The following is an 11052-nucleotide window of genomic DNA, read 5'->3' on the forward strand; positions in this document are numbered from 1 at the left end:
CAGAGCTGGTCAGAGGCTGGGAATCCTGCGGAGAGTAACTCACCAGAGCTGGTCAGAGGCTGGGAAAAGCAATACATTGTTAAATTAGAATCCTGGCCTGCACATACTCACTCAATCCCTCCCTCGCACACACACTCAATCCCTCCCTCGCACACTCACTCAATCCCTCCCTCGCACACTCACTCAATCCCTCCCTCGCACACTCACTCAATCCCTCCCTCGCACACTCACTCCCTCCCTCGCACACTCACTCAATCCCTCCCTCGCACACTCACTCAATCCCTCCCTCGCACACTCACTCAATCCCTCCCTCGCACACTCACTCAATCCCTCCCTCGCACACTCACTCAATCCCTCCCTCACTCACTCACTCAACCCCACCCTCACTCACTCACTCAATCCCTCCCTCACTCACTCACTCAATCCCACCCTCACTCACTCACTCAATCCCTCCCTCACTCACTCACTCAATCCCACCCTCACTCACTCACTCAATCCCACCCTCACTCACTCACTCAATCCCACCCTCACTCACTCACTCAATCCCTCCCTCACTCACTCACTCAATCCCTCCCTCGCACACTCACTCAATCCCTCCCTCGTACTCACTCAATCCCACCCTCGCACACTCACTCAATCCCTCCCTCGCACACTCACTCAATCCCTCCCTCGCACACTCACTCAATCCCTCCCTCGCACACTCACTCAACCCCACCCTCGCACACTCACTCAATCCCTCCCTCGCACACTCACTCAATCCCACCCTCGCACACTCACTCAATCCTACCCTCACACACGCTCACTTAATCCCTCACACACACTCACTCAATCCCTCCCTCACACACTCACTCAATCCTACCCTCACACACGCTCACTTAATCCCTCACACACACTCACTCAATCCCTCCCTCACACTTACTCAATCACACCCTCACACACACTCACTCAATCCCTCCCTCACACTCACTCAATCCCACCCTCACACACACTTAATCCCTCCCTCGCACACTCACTCAATCCCTCCCTCACACAATCCCTCCCTCGCACTCACTCAATCCCTCCCTCGCATACTCAATCCCTCCGTCGCGCACTCACTCAATCCCTCCCTCGCACTCTCACTCAATCCCTCCCTCGCACTCTCACTCAATCCCTCCCTCACACACACTCACTCAATCCCTCCCTCACACTCACTCAATCTCTCCCTTGCACTCACTCAATCCCTCCCTCACACTCAATCCCACCCTCACACTCACTCAATCCTTCCCTCACACACTCACTCAGTCCCTCCCTCACACACTCACTCAATCCCTCCCTCACACACACACACTCAACCCCTCCCTCACACACACACTCAATCCCTCCCTCACACACACTCAATCCCACCCTCACACTCACTCAATCCTTCCCTCGCACACTCACTCAATCCCTCCCTCACACACACACTCAATCCCTCACACACACACACACACTCGATCCCTCCCTCGCACCCTCACTCAATCCCTCCCTCACACACTTACTCAATCCCTCACACACACACTCAATCCCTCCCTCACACACTCACTCAATCCCTCCCTCGCACACTCACTCAATCCCTCCCTCGCACTCACTCACTCAATCCCTCACACACTCACTCAATCCCTCCCTCGCACACTCACTCAATCCTACCCTCACACACGCTCACTTAATCCCTCACACACTCACTCAATCCCTCCCTCACACTTACTCAATCACACCCTCACACACACTCACTCAACCCCTCCCTCACACACACTCACTCAATCCCTCCCTCACACTCACTCAATCCCTCCCTCGCACTCACTCAATCCCTCCCTCGCACACACACTCAATCCCTCCCTCACACACACTCAATCCCACCCTCACACTCACTCAATCCTTCCCTCGCACACTCACTCAATCCCTCCCTCACACACACACTCAATCCCTCACACACACACACACACTCGATCCCTCCCTCGCACCCTCACTCAATCCCTCCCTCACACACTTACTCAATCCCTCACACACACACTCAATCCCTCCCTCACACACTCACTCAATCCCTCCCTCGCACACTCACTCAATCCCTCCCTCGCACTCACTCACTCAATCCCTCCCTCGCACACTCACTCAATCCTACCCTCGCACACTCACTCAATCCTACCCTCACACACGCTCACTTAATCCCTCACACACTCACTCAATCCCTCCCTCACACTTACTCAATCACACCCTCACACACACTCACTCAACCCCTCCCTCACACACACTCACTCAATCCCTCCCTCACACTCACTCAATCCCACCCTCACACACACTTAATCCCTCCCTCGCACTCACTCAATCCCTCCCTCGCATACTCAATCCCTCCCTCGCGCACTCACTCAATCCCTCCCTCGCACACTCACTCAATCCCTCCCTCACACAATCCCTCCCTCGCACTCACTCAATCCCTCCCTCGCATACTCAATCCCTCCCTCGCACTCTCACTCAATCCCTCCCTCGCACACTCACTCAATCCCTCCCTCACACTCACTCAATCTCTCCCTTGCACTCACTCAATCCCTCCCTCACACTCAATCCCACCCTCACACTCACTCAATCCTTCCCTCACACACTCACTCAGTCCCTCCCTCACACACTCACTCAATCCCTCCCTTATTCACTCACTCAATCCCTCCCTCACACACACACACTCAACCCCTCCCACACACACACACTCAATCCCTCCCTCACACACACTCAATCCCACCCTCACACTCACTCAATCCTTCCCTTGCACACTCACTCAATCCCTCCCTCACACACACACTCAATCCCTCACACACACACTCAATCCCTCCCTCACACCCTCACTCAATCCCACCCTCGCACACTCACTCACTCAATCCCTCCCTCACACACTTACTCAATCCCTCACACACACACTCAATCCCTCCCTCACACACACTCACTCAATCCCTCCCTCACAAACACTCAATCCCTCCCTCACTCACTTACTCAATCCCTCCCTCACACACACTCACTCAATCCCTCCCTCACACACACTCACTCAATCCCTCCCTCACACACTCACTCAATCTCTCCCTTGCACTCACTCAATCCCTCCCTCACACTCAATCCCACCCTCACACTCACTCAATCCTTCCCTCACATACTCACTCAATTCCTCCCTCACACACTCACTCAATCCCTCCCTCATTCACTCACTCAATTCCTCCCTCACACACACACACTCAATCCCTCCCTCACACACACACACACACTCAATCCCTCCCTCACACCCTCACTCAATCCCACCCTCGCACTCACTCACTCAATCCCTCCCTCACACTTACTCAATCCCTCCCTCACACACACACACACTCAATCCCTCCCTCACACACACTCAATCCCTCCCTCACTCAATCCCTCCCTCACACATACTCAATCAATGCCTCCCTCCCTCCCTCACTCAATCCCTCCCTCACACACACTCACTCAATCCCACATATCCACCACGGATGTGTGTCTTCCCCAGACCCTGCCATCTCCTCGCCCTCCTGGGCCCTGGCCTGTTCTTCCGGCCCGGACTCGATCTCTCCCTCACTGGGGCCTCTGGGTCAGAGATACCCTGGCTCCCCGGGGTCAGGGCTGCTGTGGCTTCCCTTCGCCTCTCTCGGCCTAGCTGCCTTCAGCACACCCACCATGGCCTGTTCGCTGGTCCTTGTGGTGAACACCACTAGTGGTATATTGTATATATTACGGCACTGCCCGTATATTAGAGGTACGACGGTACATCCCTGCCTGCTGGCTCCACCCAGTAGGCGGAGTATAAATGTGTGTGCTCGCCGAACTGCAGCCATTCTGGTTCCAGCTACAGGAGGCACAACATCTTGCTCAATAAAGCCTCGATTATTCCACCATTCCCGCCTTTGTGGTAATTGACGGTACATCACTCCTCCAATCAGAGAATCTGCCTTCCCCCTGGCTGCTGCTCAGTAATCCACCCTTCAGAAGCAAACGCGGGGAGGGAGCTGGCCTGTGATTGGTGGGGCAGCTCCCAAAATAGTCTTCCATTGAATCCCCCCTCTCCGACCGAGACTTTGATAAATCCGGGCCTGCACTTTGGAAAAGCCTGTTCGAGCCGGAGAAGAACCACTGGTGTCCATGGCGAGATTAGACTCCAGCTCTGGAATTTTGTCCTTAACCCCCACCCCCCCCTCTCTCTCTCTCTACTTTAAGACACTCCTTAGAAGTTCAGCAAGATCCCGCTCCCCTGTCCTGACATGTCCTTATATGGCTCAGCATCATTGTTTGCTAATCCTTCCTGGCGCAACTTGCTCAATTTGCAGGCACGGGGTATCTGTAAATAAAATGTTAATCATTTTGGGAGGGTGGATATGTGAAATGTGATGGATACAGGAAATTGACATATAGAACAGAGAACATACAGAACATAGAACATACAGTGCAGACGGAGGCCACTCAGCCCATCGGGTCTGCACCGAGCCACTTAAGCCCTCACTTTCACCCGATCCCCGTAATCCAATAGCCCCTCCTGACCTTTTTGGTCACTAAGGGATATTTATCATGGCCAATCCACCCTAACTGTCACGTCTTTAAGGACTGTGGGAGGAAACCGGAGCACCCGGAGGAAACCCACGCACACACGGGGAGGACGTGCAGACTCCGCACAGACAGTGACCCAAGCCGGAATCGAACCTGGGACCCTGGCGCTGTGACGCCATTTGTGCTACCATGTCGCCCTAATATATGCATTGTGCTATATATCTGCAGTAATATTTTTTTATTAATTCTGGTTTCAGTCAGGCAGGCCGAAGATGCAATTAAGATGTTGTAAAAGTGGAATCATCATTGATTATACCCATTCGATTGTTCACCTATATAGGGCTAATGCAAAGAAGGTTTCCTGGGGTTTCGATAATTGTAGGGTTGTGTTTAGTCTTAGTTAAGAGGGTCTTTTTAAAAATACAGTCATGGGATGTGGGCATCGCTGGCTGGGCCCAGCGTTTATTGCCCGTCTCTAATTGCCCTTGCCAACCATTTAAGAGCCAACCACATTCCTGTGGATCTGGGGCCACATGTAGGCCAGCCCAGGCATGATCGGCAGATTATCTTCCCTGAAGGGAACCAGATGTGCTTTTACGACAATCGGCCATGGTTTCATGCCCATCATTCGACTTTTGATTCCAGATGTTTATTCAATTCACATTTGACCACCTGCCGTGGTGGGATTCGAACCTGGGCCCCCAGAGCATTACCCCGGGTCTCTGGATTATTAGCCCAATGACAATAGCTCTAGGCCACTGCCTAAGACCGTTAATGATGTAATTAATGGGAGGAGCCAGGTCTGTAGCAAGCAGTTTAGTTTTTAGTCTGCCAAAGACAGAAGGACTCAGTTTGTGTCTGAATGAGTCTTTTGCTCAAAGCCACTGCCTACGGTGTGCAGCAAATATGTGTTTGCTAACTTTATTTACAAGGACCTTTTGACCTGTAATATGCTTTGCTTAATTGAAGATCGAGAAGGGATCAGTTAGAAGTTGAAGTGTTTCCTTTTATTGTTTAGATGTGTTTAACTGTTAATTGTGAGCTATCTTCTGTGACGTTAATGTAATTGGTCCTGTGTTAAGAATAAAATTTGTTATCATAGCAATTTGTCAGTGGAATAAGTCCTGGAAGCGGCGGAGGGGGGGGGGGGGGGGGGGAGAATACGTTCCTCTGTTTACAAATGGCGAAATCGTTTGGGTTTATTGAGTTTCCTCACATACATTGGGTTCCGGTCCGATATCATCACAGAAGCATTGTTCAATTAAGTGCATTGTGTGCCCCCCCCCCTCCCCCTCCCTCCCTCCTGTGAAAAGCCCCTAGTCACCACATTCCGGCGTCTGTTCGGGGAGGCTGGTATGGGAATTGCACCGTGCGGCTGGCCTGCCTTGGTCTGCTTTCAAAGCCAGCGATTTAGCCCAGTGTGCTAAACCAGCCCCTAATATCTGGTCTCTGCTATCTGGTCTCTCCAGTGCAAAGTTTAGTGCTTGTACCTCCGTCTCTCCCCTCCTCCCTCCGTCTCCCCCCTCCTCCCTCTGTCTCTCTCCCTTCTCCCTCTGTCTCTCTCCCTTCTCCCTCTGTCTCTCTCCCTTCTCCCTCCGTCTCTCTCCCTCCTCCCTCCGTCTCTCCCTCCTCCCTCTCTCTCCCTCCTCCCTTCTCTCTCTCCCTCCTCCCTCTGTCTCTCGCCCTCTACCGTCTCACTCTCTCCCTCCCTCTCTCTCCCTCTACCCTCCGTCTTTCCCTCCTCCCTCCCTCTCTCTCCCTCCTCCCTGTCTTTCTCCCTCCCTCCCTCTCTCTCTCCCTCCTCCCTGCTCTCTCTCTCCCTCCTCCCTCTGTCTCTCTCCCTCCGACTCTCTCCCTCCTCGCCTGGTCGTCTCTCTCTCCCTCCATCTCACTCCCTCCGTCTCTCCCTCTCTCTCTCTCCCTTCTCACCTGGTCATCTCTCTCTCTCCCTCCTCCCTCCGTCTCTCTCCCTCCTCCCTCCATCTCTCTCCCTCCTCCCTCCGTCTCTCTCCCTCCTCCCTCCGTCTCTCTCCCTCCTCCCTCCGTCTCTCCCTCCTCCCTCTGTCTCTCTCCCTCCTCCCTCTGTCTCTCTCCCTCCTCCCTCTCCTCCTCCCTCTGTCCTCTCCCTCCTCCCTCCGTCTCTCTCCCTCCTCCCTCCGTCTCTCTCCCTCCTCCCTCCGTCTCTCTCCCTCCTCCCTCTGTCTCTCTCCCTCCTCCTCTCCTCCTCCTCCTCGTCTCTCTCCCTCCTCCCTCTCCCTCCTCCCTCCGTCTCTCTCCCTCCTCCCTCCGTCTCTCTCCCTCCTCCCTCCGTCTCTCTCCCTCCTCCCTCCGTCTCTCTCTCCCTCCGTCTCTCTCCCCCCTCCCTCCGTCTCTCTTCCTCCTCCCTCCGTCTCTCTCCCTCCTCCCTCCGTCTCTATTTTACATTGCACCAGGGAATGAGGCAGGGATGCCCCATGTCCCCTGTCTATTTGTATTGGCTACAGAGCCCTTGGCCATTGTGCTGAGGAGCTCGGAGTTGTGGAAGGGGATAGTGTAAGCGGTTGATTTGTTATATATTTCGGAGCCGGGACCTCAGTGCGGACATAATGGGTTTCCTTCAGAGATTTGGGACGTTATCTGGGTACAAGTTGAATTTGGGGAAAGGTGAGTTTTTTGTGGTCGCCCCTCCAGGGGCTGGGGGTTGGGGTCGGGGGTGAGGGTCAGGGGTTGGGGGCTCCCATTCCGTCTGGCAGTGTCTCACTTCAGGTACCTGGGGGTGCAGGTGGCCCAGGATTGGGCAGGGCTCCTGACGTTTTGTTGCCAATCATGTCGGTGAACCACAAGCCTTTCCCTTATATCGATCAAATGGCCGCACAACCTGTTAGTTAGTCCAAAAGATGGTTTATTTACACACACAAGAGTTATCTCAACATGCAAACACAATACCTACTACGAGTTAAACTACACCTATCAGCTACAATAACCTATACTTAACTTCAGGGTGACCGGCACTGTGCAGATGGATAAGGTCTTTATCTGGATTCCACTCGGCTGGTTCTCAAAGGTGGCTCTGTCTCTGCTGGGCTAATCCGTCAGGTAGCGATCGTTGGTCTTGAACTTGGCTGGCTGTTCCTGCTGCAATTGGGTAGGCGCAGGCCGGATCCAAAAGAGACAGAACACATGGCTGCGCTCTCTTTTACCCCTCTGGGATTTCGCGCTCTTTGGGGCGGTCCTTAACCTTGGGCCCAATAGTTCGACAGGGCTCCGATCACTCTCTTCGATTTCGGCCAATAAATGGGCGGGTGCCTTGGTAGCTGGGTGGGTCCTTAGCGGCCATTGACCTGGGCAGTTGGGCTTCCTGAGTAAGGGGAGTAGCGCCGATCAGTCTGTGGCTGTACCGGTTTCTTGATTGGAGTTTGGAGTCCTGGGAAAATGGGCCATTGAAATGTAAACGAGCGGGGGTTTCGGTCAGGTATGGTTACCTGTGTTTTAGATACACACAGGCTGTGTATCTGCCTGAGTCCTGGGTTGGCCATAATTCCCATGGTCCTTTGCAGGTGGCCATCTTAGATGGCTACAGTTTAATTTCACCAACTTGGGGGTGGGGAGGGTGAAGGGCGGCTCGCTGAGGTGGGACAATCTCCATCTGCCGTCGGCGGGCCGGGTACAGGCGGTAAAGATTATTATTTCACCGCGATTCTTGTCTTTGCTTACGACTAAGTAACCACTAGAGGGAGCACAAGAGACATCACGATATGCAGACATACAGCTAATGAACACATAGAATAGGACACGACCAATGGGCAGTCAAGACACCCAGAGGTGACACTACCACAAGGGGGCATTACACAACCCATATATAAGGACAGGGCACACATGCTCTGTCTCTTTCCACAGGCTGCACTTAGAGAGTAGGACAGGGGCAGATCAGAAGCATCACACCCACCACGTGGCTTAGAGCAGACTGGTTAGTTAGACTGAGTTACTATAGCAAGATTAGCAGGAGAGTCGAACTCAAGTCGGAGAACTGTTAACTGTTCAATAAATGTGTTAAACCTATCTACAAGTCTGAACCTTCCTTTGTCAGAGCATACGTCAAGGAAGCAGCTTATGCTACATGAAGAAGCAGAACAGCACGGTAGCATTGTGGATAGCACAATCGCTTCACAGCTCCAGGGATCCCAGGTTCAATTCCGGCTTGGGTCACTGTCTGTGCGGAGTCTGCACATCCTTCCCCTGTGTGTGCGTGGGTTTCCTCCGGGTGCTCCGGTTTCCTCCCACAGTCCAAAGATGTGCAGGTTAGGGTGGATTGGCCATGATAAATTGCCCTTAGTGCCCAAAATTGCCCATAGTGTTGGGTGGGGTTACTGGGTCATGGGGATAGGGTGGAGGTGTTGACCTTGGGTAGGATGCTCTTTCCAAGAGCCGGTGCAGACTCGATGGGCCGAATGGCCTCCTTCTGCACTGTAAATTCTCTGTAATTCTATGTAAACACAACAGGATCTATCTCCGGGAGGGCGGTTTCGTGAGTTTGGAGGAGTTGGGCGAGAAGTTTGGTTCGGTGTGAGTTTCCGGGACATATTGGTGAGGAACTTTCCTGGGAAGATCTTCCCGACGTTCGCCATAGTGCCTGATTCCTCGTTGTTGGGAGGCGGGAGGGGTTGGGGGGCAATCTCGGTGATCTACGGGAGGATTTTAGATGGAGGATAAGGTGAAGCGGGAGGAAGGGCTGGGTGTGGCACTGGAGGAGGGATTGCGGTGTGAGGTGCTGCGGAGGGTAAATGCCTCGACTTTGTGCGCGAGGCTGGGGCTGACGCAGCTGAAGGTGGTGCACCTCACAGAGTCCCGGATGTTCCGGCTGTACTTGAGGGGGTGGGGGGGGATGTCTGTGGGAGGGGGCCGGCGAACCACGATCATACGTTTAGGCCCTGCCCGAAGCTGGAAAGGTTTGAGGCCGGACAACGGTTTTCAGTGGCCAGCGAAGAGCAGCAGGCTATTCAACTGCAAAAGCCTCACAGAGTCGATCCTCTTGGCATTAACCCCCCCCCCCCCCCCACTGCTCACACACACATTAGCGGGGGGGGGGGGGTGGAGGAGAGAGAGAGAGAGAGAACTCCCTCTACCACCCTGGGACATCTCGCTCCCAGGCGAGTGCCGCCGGGGGCAGGTACGGGGGTATTGGAACCCGCCTTGGCTGCGATTAGGCCCAGTCTGCAAATGGTGGGCGGGGGTGCGGTATCTGGCGACGAGGATGTGGTGGAGGCAGCTTCAACCAAGGCATTCGAGAGGGAGTCGGATTGTCGGCTGAAAACGGGGAGAATGCGGCGGGTTGGGGGGGGGGGCGGTGGAAGATGGGGCCGCTGGGCGATGTGTTATGTACTCTGGGATAACACGGGCTGCAACTGGATGCAGCTTTAACCAAAAGATACTCCAGACCTTGAAGTTAGTTCAATCAGGTTTATTGAACCAGTCGCACAGTTAGCACAGTTCTCTGTGAGTTCGACTCTCTGCTAACTTTAAGTGTGGTTACTCTGTCTGACTGAGCCAGACTAGCTCTTAGCCACGTGCTGGAGGTGTGATGCTGTACATACACCCCTGACTCACTCTCTAGACGTTCATCAGCGGAAGGAGGCGGAGTGTGAGGGCCGAGCGCCTTTTATAGTCAGATCCCACCCCTGAGTGTCCTGCCTGCTCATTGGTCGTGTCCTGTTCTCCGTGTCCACTAGCTGCCTGTCTGTCTATCATTATCTGCATATCGGGACACTGGGTGGGCCTGCACAGTCGGAGAGCTGGCGCCCACACGATGGGGCCTGTGCTGTAACCGTTCGGTGAAGTGGGGTGGGTCCTGCTCCAGGATTGCCGGGGAGGGTGGATATTGCCGGGGCGACGTAGCCCAGACCGACTTGAGCGCCGTGACGCTCTTAATTAAGGACACACAAACTCTTGATTCGCTCATCCCATTTTATTTGGAATTATAAAAGTTCCGTGTCACCATGTGACCTATACATTTGCATATTCTTCAATCATATTTTAAGGCCGATAGTGTTATTTCCCTTCTTGCACTGTCTCTGCGTTTTACTTCGAACTGTCCCTCACACACACACACACACAAAAAAAACTATTGCCAGTCGGGCTGCGAGTTCCTCCTTCCGCGCGTTTGTAAAATTATTTTCTTTTAACTTAATACCAGACAGCGTCTCATTTCTTTTCCTTTTAAACAATTTAAAACCAGCTTAAATTTAACATCAATCAGAATGTTCTGTTGTGTTCACAAGAAAAAAGGAAGGGGGTGGGGGGGCGGTTTCAGGGTTTGACTTGCTCCCTGCAACAGAACGACTTCAAACCCTTCTTAAATATGTGCAATCAGGTGAATCGATTTCTCTTACGGGGGAGGGGGTGAGGGAGGGAGGGAGGGGGTGAGGGAGGGAGGGAGGGAGGGGGTGAGGGAGGGAGGGAGGGGGTGAGGGAGGGAGGGAGGGGGTGAGGGAGGGAGGGAGGGGGTGAGGGAGGGAGGGAGGGGGTGAG

This window comes from Scyliorhinus canicula, chromosome 29 (genome assembly GCF_902713615.1).
Source record: "Scyliorhinus canicula chromosome 29, sScyCan1.1, whole genome shotgun sequence".
In the NCBI taxonomy this organism is placed as follows: Eukaryota; Metazoa; Chordata; class Chondrichthyes; order Carcharhiniformes; family Scyliorhinidae; genus Scyliorhinus; species Scyliorhinus canicula.